Below are 17,245 nucleotides of genomic sequence, written 5' to 3'. Positions count from 1 at the left end.
GTGTTCGTTCTCTACCGGATGTGTTTTAGGTACATTGTAAATTTTATAACCGCGAAATTAAATTTATTTCGGTTTAGATTAATCTAGAACATAGATCATGTCATATAGGTCTTTAAATATGAAAACTTTTGGTGAATAAATAACTATCATTACTTCATTCAATTCAAATACAAATGTTTTTATTTATTGAATGTCAAGCTCTACCACGCTTTCAAAAACCATCGAGAGATTGACTCCGCAAGGGCATCAACAACAATCAATCAATCAATTTTGTTTAAAACAAAAATATTGGTCGAAAATAAGGATGTGCACTTGTTTTACTTTTTAATATAGGAGTATTTACTCTACTACGGATGCCGGGAATACATGTAGCGTCAGCTGCTAGGGTGTAGTTCTTAGGCACGAGCCAAAGCAGAGGGCCTCAATACAACCGAGTTTTTAGTGGCACAGTATAAAAATGTCATTTTAAATAAATTGCAAATATCAATGTAAATTCTAAATTCTAAAGCCTATTTGAAGTACATATTCAAAAAATTATATAAGGCTGCTACACAGCTTGTATATAAATAGTATCTTGCCAGTATTCGTAACAAAAGTCAAATGAGGAAAACATTAGAAATAAATTGTAACCGGTACATCTAACGGGGGTAATGGAATTTCCTACAAATTTTCTGCTCGCATACGAATCGTGATCAATAACGAAGGCAGTTTCCTAGAAAATATAGTATATGTATAGAAAATATAAACGCGTACCTCTAAAATGCCGAGCCATCCAAGAGTCTTGAAAACCTAGTTCAATTTGCACCGCGATTAGCAGTGGGAGGCTCCTTTGCACAGGAAGCCGGCTAGACTGTGGATACCACAACGGAACCTATTTCTGCCGTGAAGCAGTAATGTGTAAACATTACTGTGTACCGGTCTGAAGGGCGTCGTAGGTAGTGAAATTAAAGGGCAAATGAGACTTAACTTCTTATGTCTAAAGGTGACAAGCGCAATTGTAGTGCCGCTCAGATTTTTTGGGTTTTTCAAGAATCCTGAGCGGCACTGGATTTTAATGGGTAAGGCGTATCAAGTACCATCAGCTGAATGTCCTGCTCGTCCCGTCCTTTTTTTTCATAAAAAAAAGATTACCCTGGCCCTTTGAGAAAAAGGATACCCAGTAATTTTACTTTAGCTACAGAGCCTTTCAAACTAAAATACACATCATACTTGTTCATAGACAGTGCTATAAAAATACCTCGAGGGCTCTTCAAAATTTGGGTAATTTATCTATTGTGTACCTACCCGATATCCTTTTACTGTAGATATCTCTGACAACGTGTCTGCAAGATGTCATCCTAATCGGGTGTAACTAAGGCGAAAAATAGGAGTCAGCAAACAAATTCACATCTGCTTTTATAATGTTACGAAGGTCACGTCGAGGTAAGGGAATCTCGACCTTATGAGTCACACACTAGGGTTGAGTATGACATAACCTACATAAACAATGTTTATTAAATATGACACTGATGACTGATCGACATCATTCAAGAATAATCCTTATATGTATTATAGATACGCAAATTGACTGATTGTTAAAGAACAACAAAATTAGCGAATTACTGGTACTTAGTTGAAAGTATTTTAGTGACTGCTGGAACGTGTGATAAGTTATTCGCGGATTGATTTTATTTTTAACCGACTTCAAAAAGGAGGATTCTTGAAGGAGGTTTGAAGTCGGTGCCAAGCTAAATGAAAATCAGGTAAGTACCTACACTCGCCACGTCTGACTTTGAGCGGGATAGCAACCCAAGCGAGCAGGCACCCATTAATATTAAATGTATTAGGTTTACATAAGAGGTGTATTAAATTAAATCTATATTCAGTTATTTTTTACTTTCAGTCTTTGTAGTCAATTTTTTAAACGTAGTTTTTTTGTAATTATATGAATACAAACAGTATTAAGTACATAGCATAAATAGGTTAAGAAAATATACATCGATTTACCATTGACAGATTTCGCATGTAAGAAACTATAAGCTTTTTACAAATAATGACATAAAACAAAAACTAAGCAGTATATAATAAATATATATAATACAGGTGTTTTATCTGTAGTCCTAAGACGTAGCTATAATAAATAATATCAGATAGGATATTTTCTATAGGTATTTATATAGTAAATATAAATCATATCAAAATAAAGTGAACGAATATTGCATTAAGAGTTCAAATTCAATAATTTTTATTCAAATTAGGATGTGACATCTCTAAATGAAAGTCAAAAACTACCACCCATACCAAAACGAATGGAAATGTAACTATCTATCCCTATTTCCTGCTCTGTGTCTATACATACCTATTATAATAAGGTTTTATTGTAACGAAGTAAAAGATGGATATATTATATCTATTTTTTTTTAAATTCAGATATTTTTATTCAAAGTATTTATTGAAATGTCAAAATATTTATTGAAAGTTAAAAACTACTACCCATTCGGAAATGAATGCTACAGACCTGAGAAGAACGGTCGCAACAAACCCCGCGGGCTTTTTTTGTCATCGAAATAATATGTTCACAAAGTAATATTGTACAAATAAACTTATTATTTAATAGCCTGAGGGCGGTCGCTCCATTCCCTATCTGTGGTATCATTCAGAAAGTCATTTATGTTATAGTAAAAGTTAAGGTTACTTTACCACACAAACGTTTTTTTAACAATTCTTTTGAATTTCGTTATAAGTACATTTGTTTTGAACATTTTTTGGGATCTTGTTGTAAAAGGATATACATCGCCCCACAAAAGACTTGTAGTAAAATATTTGTTAGTACGACTATATAAGTATAGAATAGTTTTTGAAGTGGTTAACATTAGAAACCTTTTAAAGTATACGAGTGATAACTTAAATTGGTACAAATTCCATCTCGAATACCGGCACTGGAAAATACTATTTTAATTAAAAAATTGAGCGCGCTATAAGCCGTGAACAAAATGCAGCTGTCAAGTTTTATTGTGTCGTCACAGACAGCCCATTCTTAAAGGTTCATTGCCTTTTAGAGCTTTCATCCCGAAACATAATTATCAAGATGTTACAATAAAAAGTGTAGAGCATATAAACTGTATAGTGTCTTGTGAATTGAGTCTTAAATAACTGGGATTTATAGTATATTCTTTATTTAAGTAGGGGTAGTAAGCGGAAATCCATAATTATCAAGGCTTTGAGTCACGTGCCAGAGTTTGGCGAGTCAACATCTCCTGAGGATGCCACATGTAGAGGCGAAACACGTGTCGATTTGTTTGGGGGAAAGTATTGGCGAAATTAACCCTGAAGAAAACTCAAAACATTTGGAGTATTTTCTTTGATTAATTTGGGTGTTACGAGTTGTTAATATATTTACACGTGTTTAAATCCATTAAAAAGTATTTAATTTAAATAAACTAAGACTTACTCCAATCAAGATGTTGCAGAAAAACACACACTATAATAATAATATTGATACACTTTTTACACAAATAATCTTGTCCTAAACGAGACATAGCCTGTGCAATACAATTGCAATAAAACGATATATTTTAATACGATATACATACTAAAACATAAGTACATAAATACAAATAAAAATCCATGACTCGGAAGCAAACATTGATATTCATCATATAAATGTTTGCACCTACCGGGATTCGAACCCAGGACCCCTGGCTCAGCAGGCAGGGTCATTATCTATATATATAAGACATTTCCACGTATATAGTCACTCATCACGATATCTCTGGAACCATTAAAGCTACAGACTTGAAATTTGGTAGAAATATTCTTTTCACCGAGAAGAACGGATTTTCCAAAATTCCATAGTAGTAGTGTAAAAGCGAGAGATAACATAATCTAGCCTGTCTGATAAACAATTAGTTATCATTTTAAACGTTAGATATCAAATGTTTATTTTATTACCAGAAACTAAATATTTTGGCTACCAAATCGTTGAGTAAATAAGTCTTTTCTTGGGTGAAATAAAAATGTACAACGTCTAAAATTATTCGTCGTCGAATAATGCTATACTTTCATCAAATATCGATGAATAATTATTGTAGTGCAACTTGTCAATCAAAATTATAAAAAAAATATCTGCCGAGTTTCTTATATCTATTCGTCTCAGCCAATTAAATTCCGAACGAATCTTAGCTTAGTGATTTGAAATATCATCTATACATCTATACATAGAAATAAAATTGGAGTGTCTGTTTGTAATATTGAAATAACCGTTTTTTACTACATGTAAATGAATATATATACGGTACATATACCAAAATAACATTTATACAATTCTTGTCTGTCTGTCTATAATGTATATGTCTGTCTGTTTGTTCGGGCTAATCTCAGAAATGGCTGGACCGATTTTGACGGGACTTTTATTGGCAGGTAGCTTATGTAATAAGGAGTAACTTAGGCTACGTTTATATCAGAAAAATTCTTTTATTTTAGAAATATAAAGTAATGTTGCAATGTCCAAGAAACGGTTTAACTCTCAAAATAATTTAAATGGCAAAACAACGTTTGCCGGGTCAGCTAGTGTTTAATAAACATATTTGAACATCAATAATTCAATTTTATTTGCCGACGGGCGGTTATCGTCTTGTGTCTATATTTATACATAACACCGATAATGGCTTTAAAATGACCTTGGCATTGATAGTGTCATCGCCCTAACAACATCCCACATACATTTAGACTTCAAACGTTGTTGTGTGTTAACAAAAGGCGATGAAACAACACATTTACATTACAACAAAGTTTAACATACAGAACTAAACGATGCTCCGACATTGAGGTTGTAGCACTAACAATCATTATCGCCTCTGCTATATCCGCTATTATCATTATTTTGAAAACATATTTTTGGAATGGTTTAACGTTGGCATTATTATTATACTAGCTACTGCCCGTGACATGGTCCGGGTGGACGCTATAAAGCAACATATGGCTGCATATAGCGTGGTATTATGTAGATTGTAGCCTATATGTTTTTTTTTTCTCAAAATTGATTCCTTTAGAATTCTTTTTGATGTCATTTCTAATAACTACTAGATACTTCTACCGCTTCGGAAACAAATGGCGCTCTGAGAGAGAAGAAGCGGCGCAAGAAACTCTCCCACCATTCTTTTTTTGCGCTCTTTTCAATAAAAGTATACAATATTGTAGTCATTTCTATCGCTATAAAATAGTCACAATCTAGTCCCAGGTTGTCCGATCATTCAGATATTCAGCAGTGGAGTAATAGGATTAACAACAGAACCATTTTTTATAAAACATTTAAATTTATTTGTAGATAATGCCTGAACAGTTGCTGGGGCTTTATTATAGAAGTGTATACATTTACCCTTAGAGATATAATGTATCTTATGAAGCCTACTAGAATTAGTTACAAGCAATCCCTTATTTCTAGTGTTATACTTATGAAAATCACTATTAAGAGCAAAAAGTCGCAACTCATGCAAAATTCGAACTAAATCTATTCAGTGGTTTTTGTCACAACAGACTAATATTATTTAAAGTACTCTTTCGGTATTGTTTGTTGAACACACTGCAAGAGTTCTTTAAAGTCTCAAGTCGAGTTTGTAAGTCTTTTGTGGGGCGATGTACCTATACGTTTTACAACAAAATCCCAGAAAATGTTCAAAGGAAAAATGTATTTATTACGAAATCCTAAAAAGCTTTTAGTGTATGACTTTCTCAATGATACCACAGACTGGAAAAAGAGCGACCGTTAAATTTGTAATTTGTTTGTATCGAAATTTTATTAAAAAAAAAAAGAAAGCGCGCTTGGTTTCTTGCGACCGTTCTTCGCAGACCTGAGGAATTTATTTCCGAATGGGTAGTAGTTTTTAACTTTCAATAAATGATTTCATATCCTATACTCTGAATAAAGATATCTGAATTTGAAAAAAGATTATATATATACATATTTTACTTCGTTACGGTTTTATTATAATAGGTATATTGTAGATAGACACAGAGTACCTACCTATTACCTATAGGGATAGATAGTTACGTATGTATAGATCAGGCGGGTGCAACTTCCCTACATTGGCACATGAAAAAAATTTGCATTGAAAGTGCTGCCACCTATTCTATTAGGTACCCTGCACTTCACCACGATGGCGAGCTCAAGAAAGTTAGCCCCCCAGATTTTTTATTTTTTTTTTATTTTTTTTTATTACATCGTTAGTTCGCCATTTGTTTTTGATTGTTCTCTATAAACATTTGTTTGTTCTCGCTTTTTTTTTTAAAAAAAATTGCAATTCATTAAAATTTGTTAGGTTAGGTTATGTTAGAACAGTTAAAACAACGCACGAGCCGAGCGTAGCGTGCCGCGGCAGCGGCCGGCGAGTGCCAGAACCATATAGTAGGCGTTTCCCCCCATTTTCAATTAATTGTTTTTAAATAAACAACAAAAGAACAAAGAATTATTTACAGCGAACAATTAAGAACAAACTACGAACTAACGATATGCGATATTAAAAATTCAAAAATAGAAAAAAAAATTTTTTGGGGGGCTAAGTTTGATGAGCCACGATGGCGATAATTTAACATACATGATAGATGGATAGATGGAGCTAGTGATAGCAAAAAACTCACTTAACTTACTTATTAAAGACTTGACTATCGTAAATATATATATATTTAAAGGTGACTGCTGAATTTAATAAACGAATGATAATTTCCACACAAAACAAACATCCATATGCATTCAATACGGTCTACAACAATAGTAAAAACTATAAAGTATAAACATAATTAGCGCCATCTAGCGACGGTAGTCGGTATGCTAAGACCGTAAAAATAACGCAGCGCCATCTCTTGGCCTGGGTACACTGATTTTACAAAATAAAAACATGAGTTGCACATCTATATCTCTAGTATATAGTGTATTATCTATGGTATAGATTTACTTATAATAATTAACCTAATGGTAACTTACACCCCCAGAGGCCTGACATAATGTAGGAATCATAATTTATACCTTTTTATCCGTCAAAAAGCGAGCAATGTAAGTTTTGTATTTAGAATTGTCGTGTTTCGTGAACTCACTTAAATATTATTAATACCCGGAGCAAATGAAAACTTGCTATGCATAAAGACTACTTGACAATATCGAGATAGTAAGTCTTGGGTGAAGTAAAAAAACCTAAAAAATTACAAAATGCATTACTTAATTGAGAGGTGTAAAAACAAAGTGACCTCATTCTTAGGACGTTGAAATTTTTTTGTAAAAATTATGAAAACGGCTCTTTCATTATAAAACATAAGGCGAAGAGTAAGCAGAAAACACGCAAACATGGTGTTTTTAGACAAGTTTTGTTGTGAAAGTATAGCATTTCGAGTTATGAACACTACTTAATCCTGTTACACATATCCTTAAGTCTTATTTGTAGGTTGCTAATGCTTAATGTTGGTTATAGTTAACACTGCCGAGCCTTTTTGAACTACCACTTCTTTTTGGAGTTAAACAAGTTTTTTGGCATGGCGTGACGCATTTTTTTGGTACTTCTCTCAGAAAAGTTATTCTTATAGCTTATACTTTTTTGTGTAGGTTCATTTATTTAGATTAGTAGTGAATAACGAGGATTGTAAGCATGTAAACTGTTTCCCACCCAAGAATTTTGAAAATATTGGCTTTGTTACATAGATGGCGCGCCGGCAGCCGTGAACTCATATTGCTCAAGGTCACTGGCATTTAGTGTCGCCTTAATAGAAGTAGATCAGAAGATAGTGAGTGAATGAGTGTTACATTCAAAATGAAAACAGGTCGGAAATTACCATAAATCGCAATTTTTTGGTGGACTGAGGCATCTTTGTATCTTATTGAAGGAATAAGATAACTGCCTTAGATAATGTAAAAGTAGATACTTGATAGAGCCTCTTGCTGCTAGACAACCGATGAAGACAGACCAGGTTTATTACTTTAGTGTGCGTGACAAGCTACGTCTTACACCTGCGATTTATAAGTCACTTTGGGTTGTCACAGTCAACAAATCTTCGAACGATCTTTTTTCTTCTTTTATGTCTTTTTTTCCTTCTCTCCCAACATCAAATCTATAAGACAAACACTTGTAAACTTGTGTATTTTATATTTTTTTTTTACCAGAAAGTCACTACGGCATGACCAGACAATATTTGGTTTCTATATGGTTGCTAGAACCAAAGTATACTTTAGCAAATATGGCGTCCTAACTCAATAGACACAGACGGTCAATCCTTTTAGCAATTAGCGAGTGAGGGTGCGTCCACTCAAAGAGTATATTATTAATTTATACGAGTTGAAGTTATGACGACGAATATAAACATTAAAAAACTAAAATTTTATTGGCTGATTCATGGCCGCCGTAAACACTGTTTTTTGTTGTTATACTTAAATGATGAGAGTGAAATTTTAAGATGCGCGCATATCACTATAACACAAAAGTAACAGGTTGAAGTTGGCTCCTAAAGTTTTCTGATGTTTGCGTCATTCGTTTTTTTTGATTTCTTTGTCTATTATTAGGACAGGCAAAGGGTTCAAGGCTATACAGCCTGATTCATTATTTTAATTAATTTTCAAAGCCATCTTTGCAAGATTTTTAAATTGTTCTTTCTAAAAACGTAGATTAGGACGAGGAATAAATCATTTTAATGATTTTTGCTTCGTTAGGCCAGAGAAGTATAACTTCTTGCGTGCATACATAAGTACACATACACATTTTTTTACATAAGAGAGACCAAACGGGCAAGAAGCTCCCGTGAGAACAGGGGCCAAGAGATGAGTTGCCGGCCTTTAAGTTGGGAATATGCTATATGTCCTTAAGTCATAGCTGTTCGGGATAACTGCAGCCAGTAATTGATTCTATACCTTCCTCGCAAAACGCGCGAATGTAGAATGCCAGACGAACCTGAATCATCTGAATTTAGCATTTTGACGTGGTGGAACTCGGCTTAATCACCAGATGACTGATTCTATATTCAAAGTAGGTACTAAAAACACAATCTGATAAATTAAAAGTGTGATGGGAAGTGGTCACCATTGCTCATGCTCTTTTGCAGCACCATTCACACGAGCTTTACTTGGAAAGACCGCAAAAGAAATTTATTCCACAGCTTGAGTAGTGGAAAAAAATGATACATCATCCAGAGTTCATCAACCAGCGGTGGACTAAGACAGAGAATATGGAGGATGTTATTTTATAATTGTGTTTGCATTTTCCACAAATTTTGCTCTTCAGAATCCTCCTAGCGAGGATTTCAGAAATTAAAACGAATTTGGAGGCAGTTGATATATATCTTTTTTTTTTATAAAACTCTAGCATTATTTTTTTAATAAACGATACAGCTGATAAGGATAAAGTCGATACATATTAATCAAGAGAATATTTTTGCTTGATTTACGATTGCAATATCACCTCATTGTATTGTGTGATAAAAAACAGATAATAAGTACTACTTTATCAATATTTTTATACACCAAATATATTCTATAATACAATGTAAAATATCTTTCTTCAGTGGAGCATATATATTACCAGTGGGAGGCCTTTCCTTTGCACAGGATACCGGCTAGATTTTGGGTACGACAACGGCGCCTATTTGTTCCGTGAAGCAGTAATGTGTAAACATTATTGTGTTTCGGTGTGAAGGACGCCGTAGCTAGTGAAATTACTGGGCAAATAGGACTTAACGTCTTATGTCTCAAGGTGACGCGCGCAATTATAATGCCGCTCAGAATTTTTGGGTATGACCAGAATCCTAAGCGGCACTGCATTGTATCAGCAGGGTGTATCAATTACCATCAGTTGATCGTCCTGCTCGTATCGTCCCTTATTTTTCTAAAAATTAGATAGATAGAAGAGGCAAGTCAATCCATTGCAACTGATTTTGATTAATACAATAATATTAACACACTTTTTACACAATTATCTTGCCCCAAGTTAAGCATACATATACCCTGTGTTATGTGTTACAAGACAATGATATATTTAATACAATATACTTACTTAAACATACATAAATTCATATAAACATACATAGATACATTTAAACATCCATGCCTCGGAAACAAACATCCATATTCATCATATAAATGCTTGCACCTACCTGGATTCGAACCCGGGACCTCTAGCTTAGTAGGTAGGATCGCTAACCACTCGGCTATACAGGTCGCCGAATTGATTGAAGCGTCGGAAACAGTCACGCTTGACATTAGCTCCTTAGTATTTAGAAAATTAAGCCAATAGCACACATTGACAGTCAAAATTAATCACACATTATCGGGCTGTCGGATTGTCTATACGTTAGTATATTTTAGTTCTATGACAATCCCCACTAATAATGTCACTATGCTAAGTGATCAGTATCGACGAAAGTGGCACAATTAATTATCTGTTTATCATGACCTTTCAGTGATCTAGTGTCCTCGGTCCCACCCCGTACTAGCATTTTGAATAGTCCCTGACATTATGTAAAAGCACAGCTGATCACGAACTTTACCACCACCGTTCACTGCGCTGTGTCGCAAATGGTACACGCATCACGACTATAACGAATTGACATGTCAATTTAAATGTTAAATTACCCCAAAAAGTATTTTTTTAATGAAAGAAAGAAAGAAAATTATTTATTCACTTAGGTCGGTCAACATTTAGCGCATATTGAATCATTGTCACCACGGAGCATCGTTCGATCCTCGTTCACAACGGACCTATGTGTTTTCAGTTTTCGAATTTATATGTACGTTCAATTAAAACTCTTGTGATACAAGAGAGTATGAGCTGCGGTACATATCATACCATCAGCTGACTGGTATGCTCGTTCGTCCACCTCTTCCATAAAAAAAGATCAAAATTACACGGAATTATGAGTGTTAAACATTTACCACCACTTCGGAAAAGTTGAGCTTTGATGAGAAGAATGCTACTTCACATCAAAGTTCATTGACACTCTTTTACGTTTATATTTACAGTTTCAGCACTATATTTATTATATTATATTTTATACAATGTATGTATCGTGATACAACGGATTGACGCGTTTGAGATGCGATGCTGGCGCCGCATGCTAAGGATACCATGGACGGCTCACCGCACTAACGCCTCGATCCTTAAACAGCTAAAAATAGGGAGCAGTCCACGTCTATCCACTACATGTCTGCAGCGGATCATGAGATACTTTGGCCACATTGCACGACGCGGTACTGATAACCTAGAACGTTTGATGGTCGCCGGGAAAATTGAGGGGAAGAGACCAAGAGGCCGGAGCTCACGACGCTGGTCTGACCAAATATCCGAGCAGACTAACCAACCCATCAGCATCGCACTCCACCATGCGACAGACCGAAACAGATGGAGGTAAGCTGTAGACGAACTTAAAACGCCACGATCCTCAGCAATGAGGGAACGACTGTGAAGAAGAATGTATCGTGATGCACTAAGAAACTATTTAAAAGTGCAACACTCGCGTTAATCATAGAAAATACTATAGGTTAAAAAGAAATATCGAGTGTCTTTCCTGTAAAAAAACACGATTACACTTTTGATGTTTCGTCGCCGACAGGTAACAAACGAGGATCTTATTACTAAGACTCCTTTGACAACCATCCGTCCGGATGTCTGTCTGTCTGTATATCACAAACCACAAATGTAAAACAGCCAAATGTTTGTTTTACTATTACCGTTGTAGCAATAATTATTATCAAGATCGAGAAATCTAACCGAAAAAAATTAAATAAATAATACTAAGCTCATTCATTAAAATAAAAATATAATGGAATATAATTTTTTTGAACCTACACTTACTATCAGGTTTCAAATTTGGCGCCATAGGCTGAGATCTATAGAGCGTACTTCGACTTTCATAACGTAAAACTGAGATAACCTTAGCATTTTTAAAGTCATTTCACATCTGAAATTATGCTTAAGTTAAGTCAACCCAATGCAAAAGTCGGCGGAATGCAAGTCTGCTGAATGCAAAAGTCTTTCGGATTTTATTATCATAGTATTTGACAAATCATCGAGCCTCTTGAACTGCTGGATGTGAATAAAATTTTTGTAGCGAATCTGTACCATCTACATTTAACAGAAACAACAGGAGAAATTCAAATTCAAATATTTTTATTCAAAATAGGATTTAAAATCACTTATTTAACGTCAAAATCTACCACCCATTCAAAAGAGACTGCCTCAGACCTGAGAAGAATGGGCGCAAGAAACTCAGCGGGCTTTTTTTTTTAATATAAAATATGGATTACAATGTAATATCGTACAATAAACATTTATAATTAAAGAGCCTGAGGGTGTTCGCTTTATTCCCAGTCCGTGGTGTCATTACGAAAATCGTTTATGCTCTAATAACCTTTCCCACACAAACGTTTTTTAACAATTCTTTTAAATTTCGTAACACATTTGTTTTGTACATTTTCTGGGATCATATTGTAGAAGCATATACATCGCCCAACAAAAGACTTACTAACTCGACCCAAGCGAGTAGTAGGCATAACAAGTTTATGTTTGTTCCTCGTGTTAACATTATGAATGTCACAGTTTCTAGAAAATTCCTCAATGTGCTTATGGACATATAAAACATTATCGAAAATGTATTGAGAAGCAACAGTCAAAATGTTTATTTCTTTAAATTTTTCTCTTAATGATTCTTTAGGGCCTAGGTTATAAATCGCGCGAATAGCCCTCTTCCGCAGCAAAAAGATAGTATTAATATCGGCCGCACTGCCCCATAACAATATACCATTGGACATAATACTATGAAAAAGTGAAGAAATAAATATTATGAAAATTTATTGAATTAGGCGTTACTTTGCGGAAATCCATAATTATACAAATGATTTAAGTTTTCTTTAGTGTTAATTCCGACAATATTTGTTTTTAAAAAAATTCGACACGTGTTTCGCCTCTACACTAGGCATCCTCAGGACGTGTTGTCTCGCCAAAATCTGGCACGAGACTTTAGTCTCACGTGAAACACGTGACGAATTGTTTTAAAAACAAATATTAGCGGAAATAACACTAAAGAAAACTTAAATCATTTGTATAATAAATATTATGCCAATATCAAAATTAATATTTTATCATTATTTCGTTGCCTCACAATGCTGTTACAATGTTAACAAAGACAGCACACACTGTCGTCAATGTATTTTAAAATATCAAATGACAAAATTGAATGTAAAGCGAACATATCGATGTACTTATATTATTAAATGGAAATCTGTCTGGTATTGTGGTCGTTGTACATCAATGGGCTCGTCCCCTATTATTAGGATCTAGAAATACTGCCAGTGAAAAGTGGGTGTGACAAACCTGTCATGCAGTGAACACTTTAATATAATGTTTAAATTTGGATAGTGCCTACAATTTGAGACACTAAAGGCATTTTTTTTCTCAAAATAAATTCCTTTGGAAACAAATGGAGCTCTGAGAGAGAAGGAGCGGCGCAATAAAACTCTCCCAGCAATCTTTTTTTGCGCTCTTTTTCATAAAATAACCAATATTGTACTGTGACTGTTATAACTATAAAATACTAGCTGACCCGACAGACGCTGTTATGTATATAATAAATAAAATAATGTTTTTCTATGAATTTGTCAATAATATATCATAACATCAAAAATTACTTCGTAAAATATGCACTCTGCTATCGTAATGAAATTGTTTCACAGCAGAACTGTCAAACCGTGCGTCAATAAATTCTCACATTCAGAAATTATGTATGGACACATCAAAGGAAAAACAAATTTGTTGTTTTTATTTAATTTAGCAGCTTTTTTCCTATTTATTCACATTTTAAACCTTCCCTGGACTTCCACAAATAACCATTATTAGCCAAATCCGTCCAGCCATTCTCGAGTTCTAGCGAGACTAACGAACAGTAATTCATTTTTATATATATAGATAGATAATCATAATCTAGTCTGAGGCTGTCCGATCACTTAGATATTCAGCTGTGGAGTAATAGGATTTATGACAGAGTTTTTTAATAAAACATTTAAATTTATTTATAGATAATGCCTGAACAGCGACTGGGACTTTTATTATAAAAGTGTTTATTTATTTGCGTTATTTAACCTTCAAGCTATTATGTATCTTGATGAAGCCTACTAGTATAAGTTACAAGCAATCCCTTATTTCTAGTGTTATAATAATAATGACAATCACTATTTAGAGCAAAAAAAGTTACGTTTTTTGTGAACGTATATTAAATTTTCATCAATGTACTGACAATGAACCGTAATATTTATTTCTTTACATTTTTATTTGAATAACCGTCTATAACTAGGCTGTCTTTTGCAAAGCAAACCCTATATCAATGTCAGCAACCCATAGCAAAATACCGTACGTCATGATGCTGTGAAAATAACTGAAGTACACTAATCTAGCCATAGCAATAAACATATCTGTTTACCGAAACATGAATTTTGAGCATGTCAGTATTTGTAAAAGTTATATACGAAAGCCGGATATATATATTGCCGGATTCAACATAAACTATATCACAGAATCTCATCTGGACATTAATCATTAATAAATCATCCCAATTCCCAACGAAAGTAATCGTAAATCATTAAGAAGAAACAACAAAGGTCGTGGACACCGTACTGTTGTTACGAGCAACATTATTCCAATAAACATTCTCCCCCACACTCGGGTCCCCACGGTTCGTCCTCGTCCCGTTACAAAACCATTGATTACTTTTGGCTGTATCCGCTTTTAACAAAACGTTTTCACAATTCCTGATTCAAAGCTAACAATAACATGTAAGCCTCACTACAAAAATGTCCAGTTTTGATTTGGGAGTGTCAAGCATCATGTTGTAGATATAACTTAGTAGCATTAATATTACCAACGTTTATATATTTCTATTTTTCGACATATCGATACCTCAGTTCGAAAGAGTTACAATTCAAAAAAGGGTTCTCAAACAATATTAGAAAAAACAACTCGACTTGTTACTGTATCAAACGAAAGTATTCTAGACTTATGAAGATATATTGTAAGTAAGAACTAATCTGCATTCATTTATCGACTTGTTTCTCTTAGGTAATTGTGGTTTATCATTTATGGAACAATTTCTCATACTTATCTCAAACATACTGAATTTCAGATATGTCTCACTGGAATTTATGTATCGATATATTTGATGACTAGGCGTTGTTTCGAAAAAGACTTGAGTTTTTTAAAAATCCTCACAATTACTTTATTTACTTTTAAAAAGTAAAACAATCCAAGGCATTCTGCATGATTGACGTGACCAAAATATAATTGTTTCTATATTATATCATACAGTAGGTTCTTTGGCCAAAAGAAACATTTAAGTATTAAGCCTATAGGAGATAGCAGAACTTATAAACTAAATGGTAAATTAGGTAACAATCGTAAGTAAAATATTTCACCAAAGGTCGGATTCGTATTCGCAAATCTCAAATGTTAGACTAAACAACATGAACAGTATGAGCTCGCAATGTCCTGTGCCTAGATATAAAAATAGAACCGGTGCACAACATTGCTAGTTTCATATTGGCATGTCGAATTTCCAGTTCATCTTCAGCAGATGCTAACATTATGTTTTATCGCAGAAAGTCATTTATTCAATATGTACTACCAAAGTACACATTATATATTGTTTATTCTGCCTGCAAATTATTATGTGCAGATTCGATTAAAGTTTCTAGATAAAGTTTATCATCTAATAATCACCTTACCATTCTATGTACCTATATCATATCAAAATTCGTTGGGTATTACCAGCCGCGAAAAAGACACATACAGATTTACTTTCACATATTTATAACAATAATATGTATGTATTAAAACTGGTTTGATTTAGTAAACTAACAACTTTAAAATCCAAAGTTTTAAAATACTGAACTAAAGTAACGAGATAAGCTTATTACTTACATTACAACTTAAAGTTTGAGGAACTCGCATCAAAGTGAATAACACTCGGCCACTTGGTTACTGATGTTTAAAAACACTCAATCACTGGTCACAAAACGATGTTTTTATTGCTATAAGTTTACGTTTTATTTATCACGCTCACGTTAACACTAAATGCAAACACCATTTGTACTGAGCTCGTAGTGAAAGATTCAATATCAGTGGGGACCGGGGACGGCGAAGTGCGAACGGCTGGGGTTCCACGCGGCATGGCGCGGAACATGGATAATAAAATATAAACCGGCGTAATGCATGGCCGCTGTCGCACTAGACATTGCTTCAGTTCAAACGTTCATTCAATTACCAGGGTTATACAATGTGGCACTCAGCTGTACAATATTATTATTACTATAGCAGTTGTACAGTGCATTCGTTTTATTGGCGATTTCATAGAATTTCGGGAACAATAATTATAGTACTAAAGATTCTTCAAATCGATTATAGTTGTACTTTTTCGTAGAAGCAGGAAGTTGTTTTCGAATGTGAATGCGTATTAAATGTTGAATTATTGTTATAGTAAGTTATTTGCTAAATAAATACCAACAAATATTAAAACTAAGAAAAACATTAAACATTCATAATGATAATCATTTCAGTACGCTGGCAATTAAGTTACACCTTAACTTAACTGGTTTTTATTCTACTACAAGCTGGGAATGCAATCAATCTAAAGCATAACAAACTTGCGGGCTAGAAACTAGTAAGAACAAAGTCAACTGAACGAAGTATAATCATATAAAAGGGAAATGAAAAATACTTGAATAAGCAAATATAATATTACCATTCATAGTTATGGAAACACTGCGAAACCCGCATTACAACGATTGAGAAGTAACCTCTCGGAAAATGAGATTATCATCGTAATTTAGTCGAGGCAGATACGAAACGAACCGTATCGAGGATTGCATCAATAGGCACCCGATACCAGATCCATCTAGTTACGAGATTTCGCAAAATGCATTGTTACAAATTATTTTATGTAGTCACGTGAAATACGCATTATCGCTAATGATAACAGTCGATTCCAATTTATCCAATCAGCAAGAGTTGATAATGATTATTTTGTTATGAAAAGAACCTGTAGAAGTTGTTACGTATACGTGTGTTTATCATTGATGTACTAAAAACTGGAGTCCCACTTGCCTATTAAAAGGTCGCCAAAAATGTCCGATTGTCAGCGATCCAGTGCCTTGTGTTAAGGTTAATTGATACATGTTTCATAGAGTGTCATTGTATGACTTTCTACTTGAAAGACTTGGAACAAATTATCGAGCGGTAACTGACCTATGGTG

The sequence above is a fragment of the Leptidea sinapis genome, chromosome 34 (assembly GCF_905404315.1).
Source record: "Leptidea sinapis chromosome 34, ilLepSina1.1, whole genome shotgun sequence".
NCBI lineage: Eukaryota > Metazoa > Arthropoda > Insecta > Lepidoptera > Pieridae > Leptidea > Leptidea sinapis.
This window is presented reverse-complemented; position numbering follows the sequence as displayed.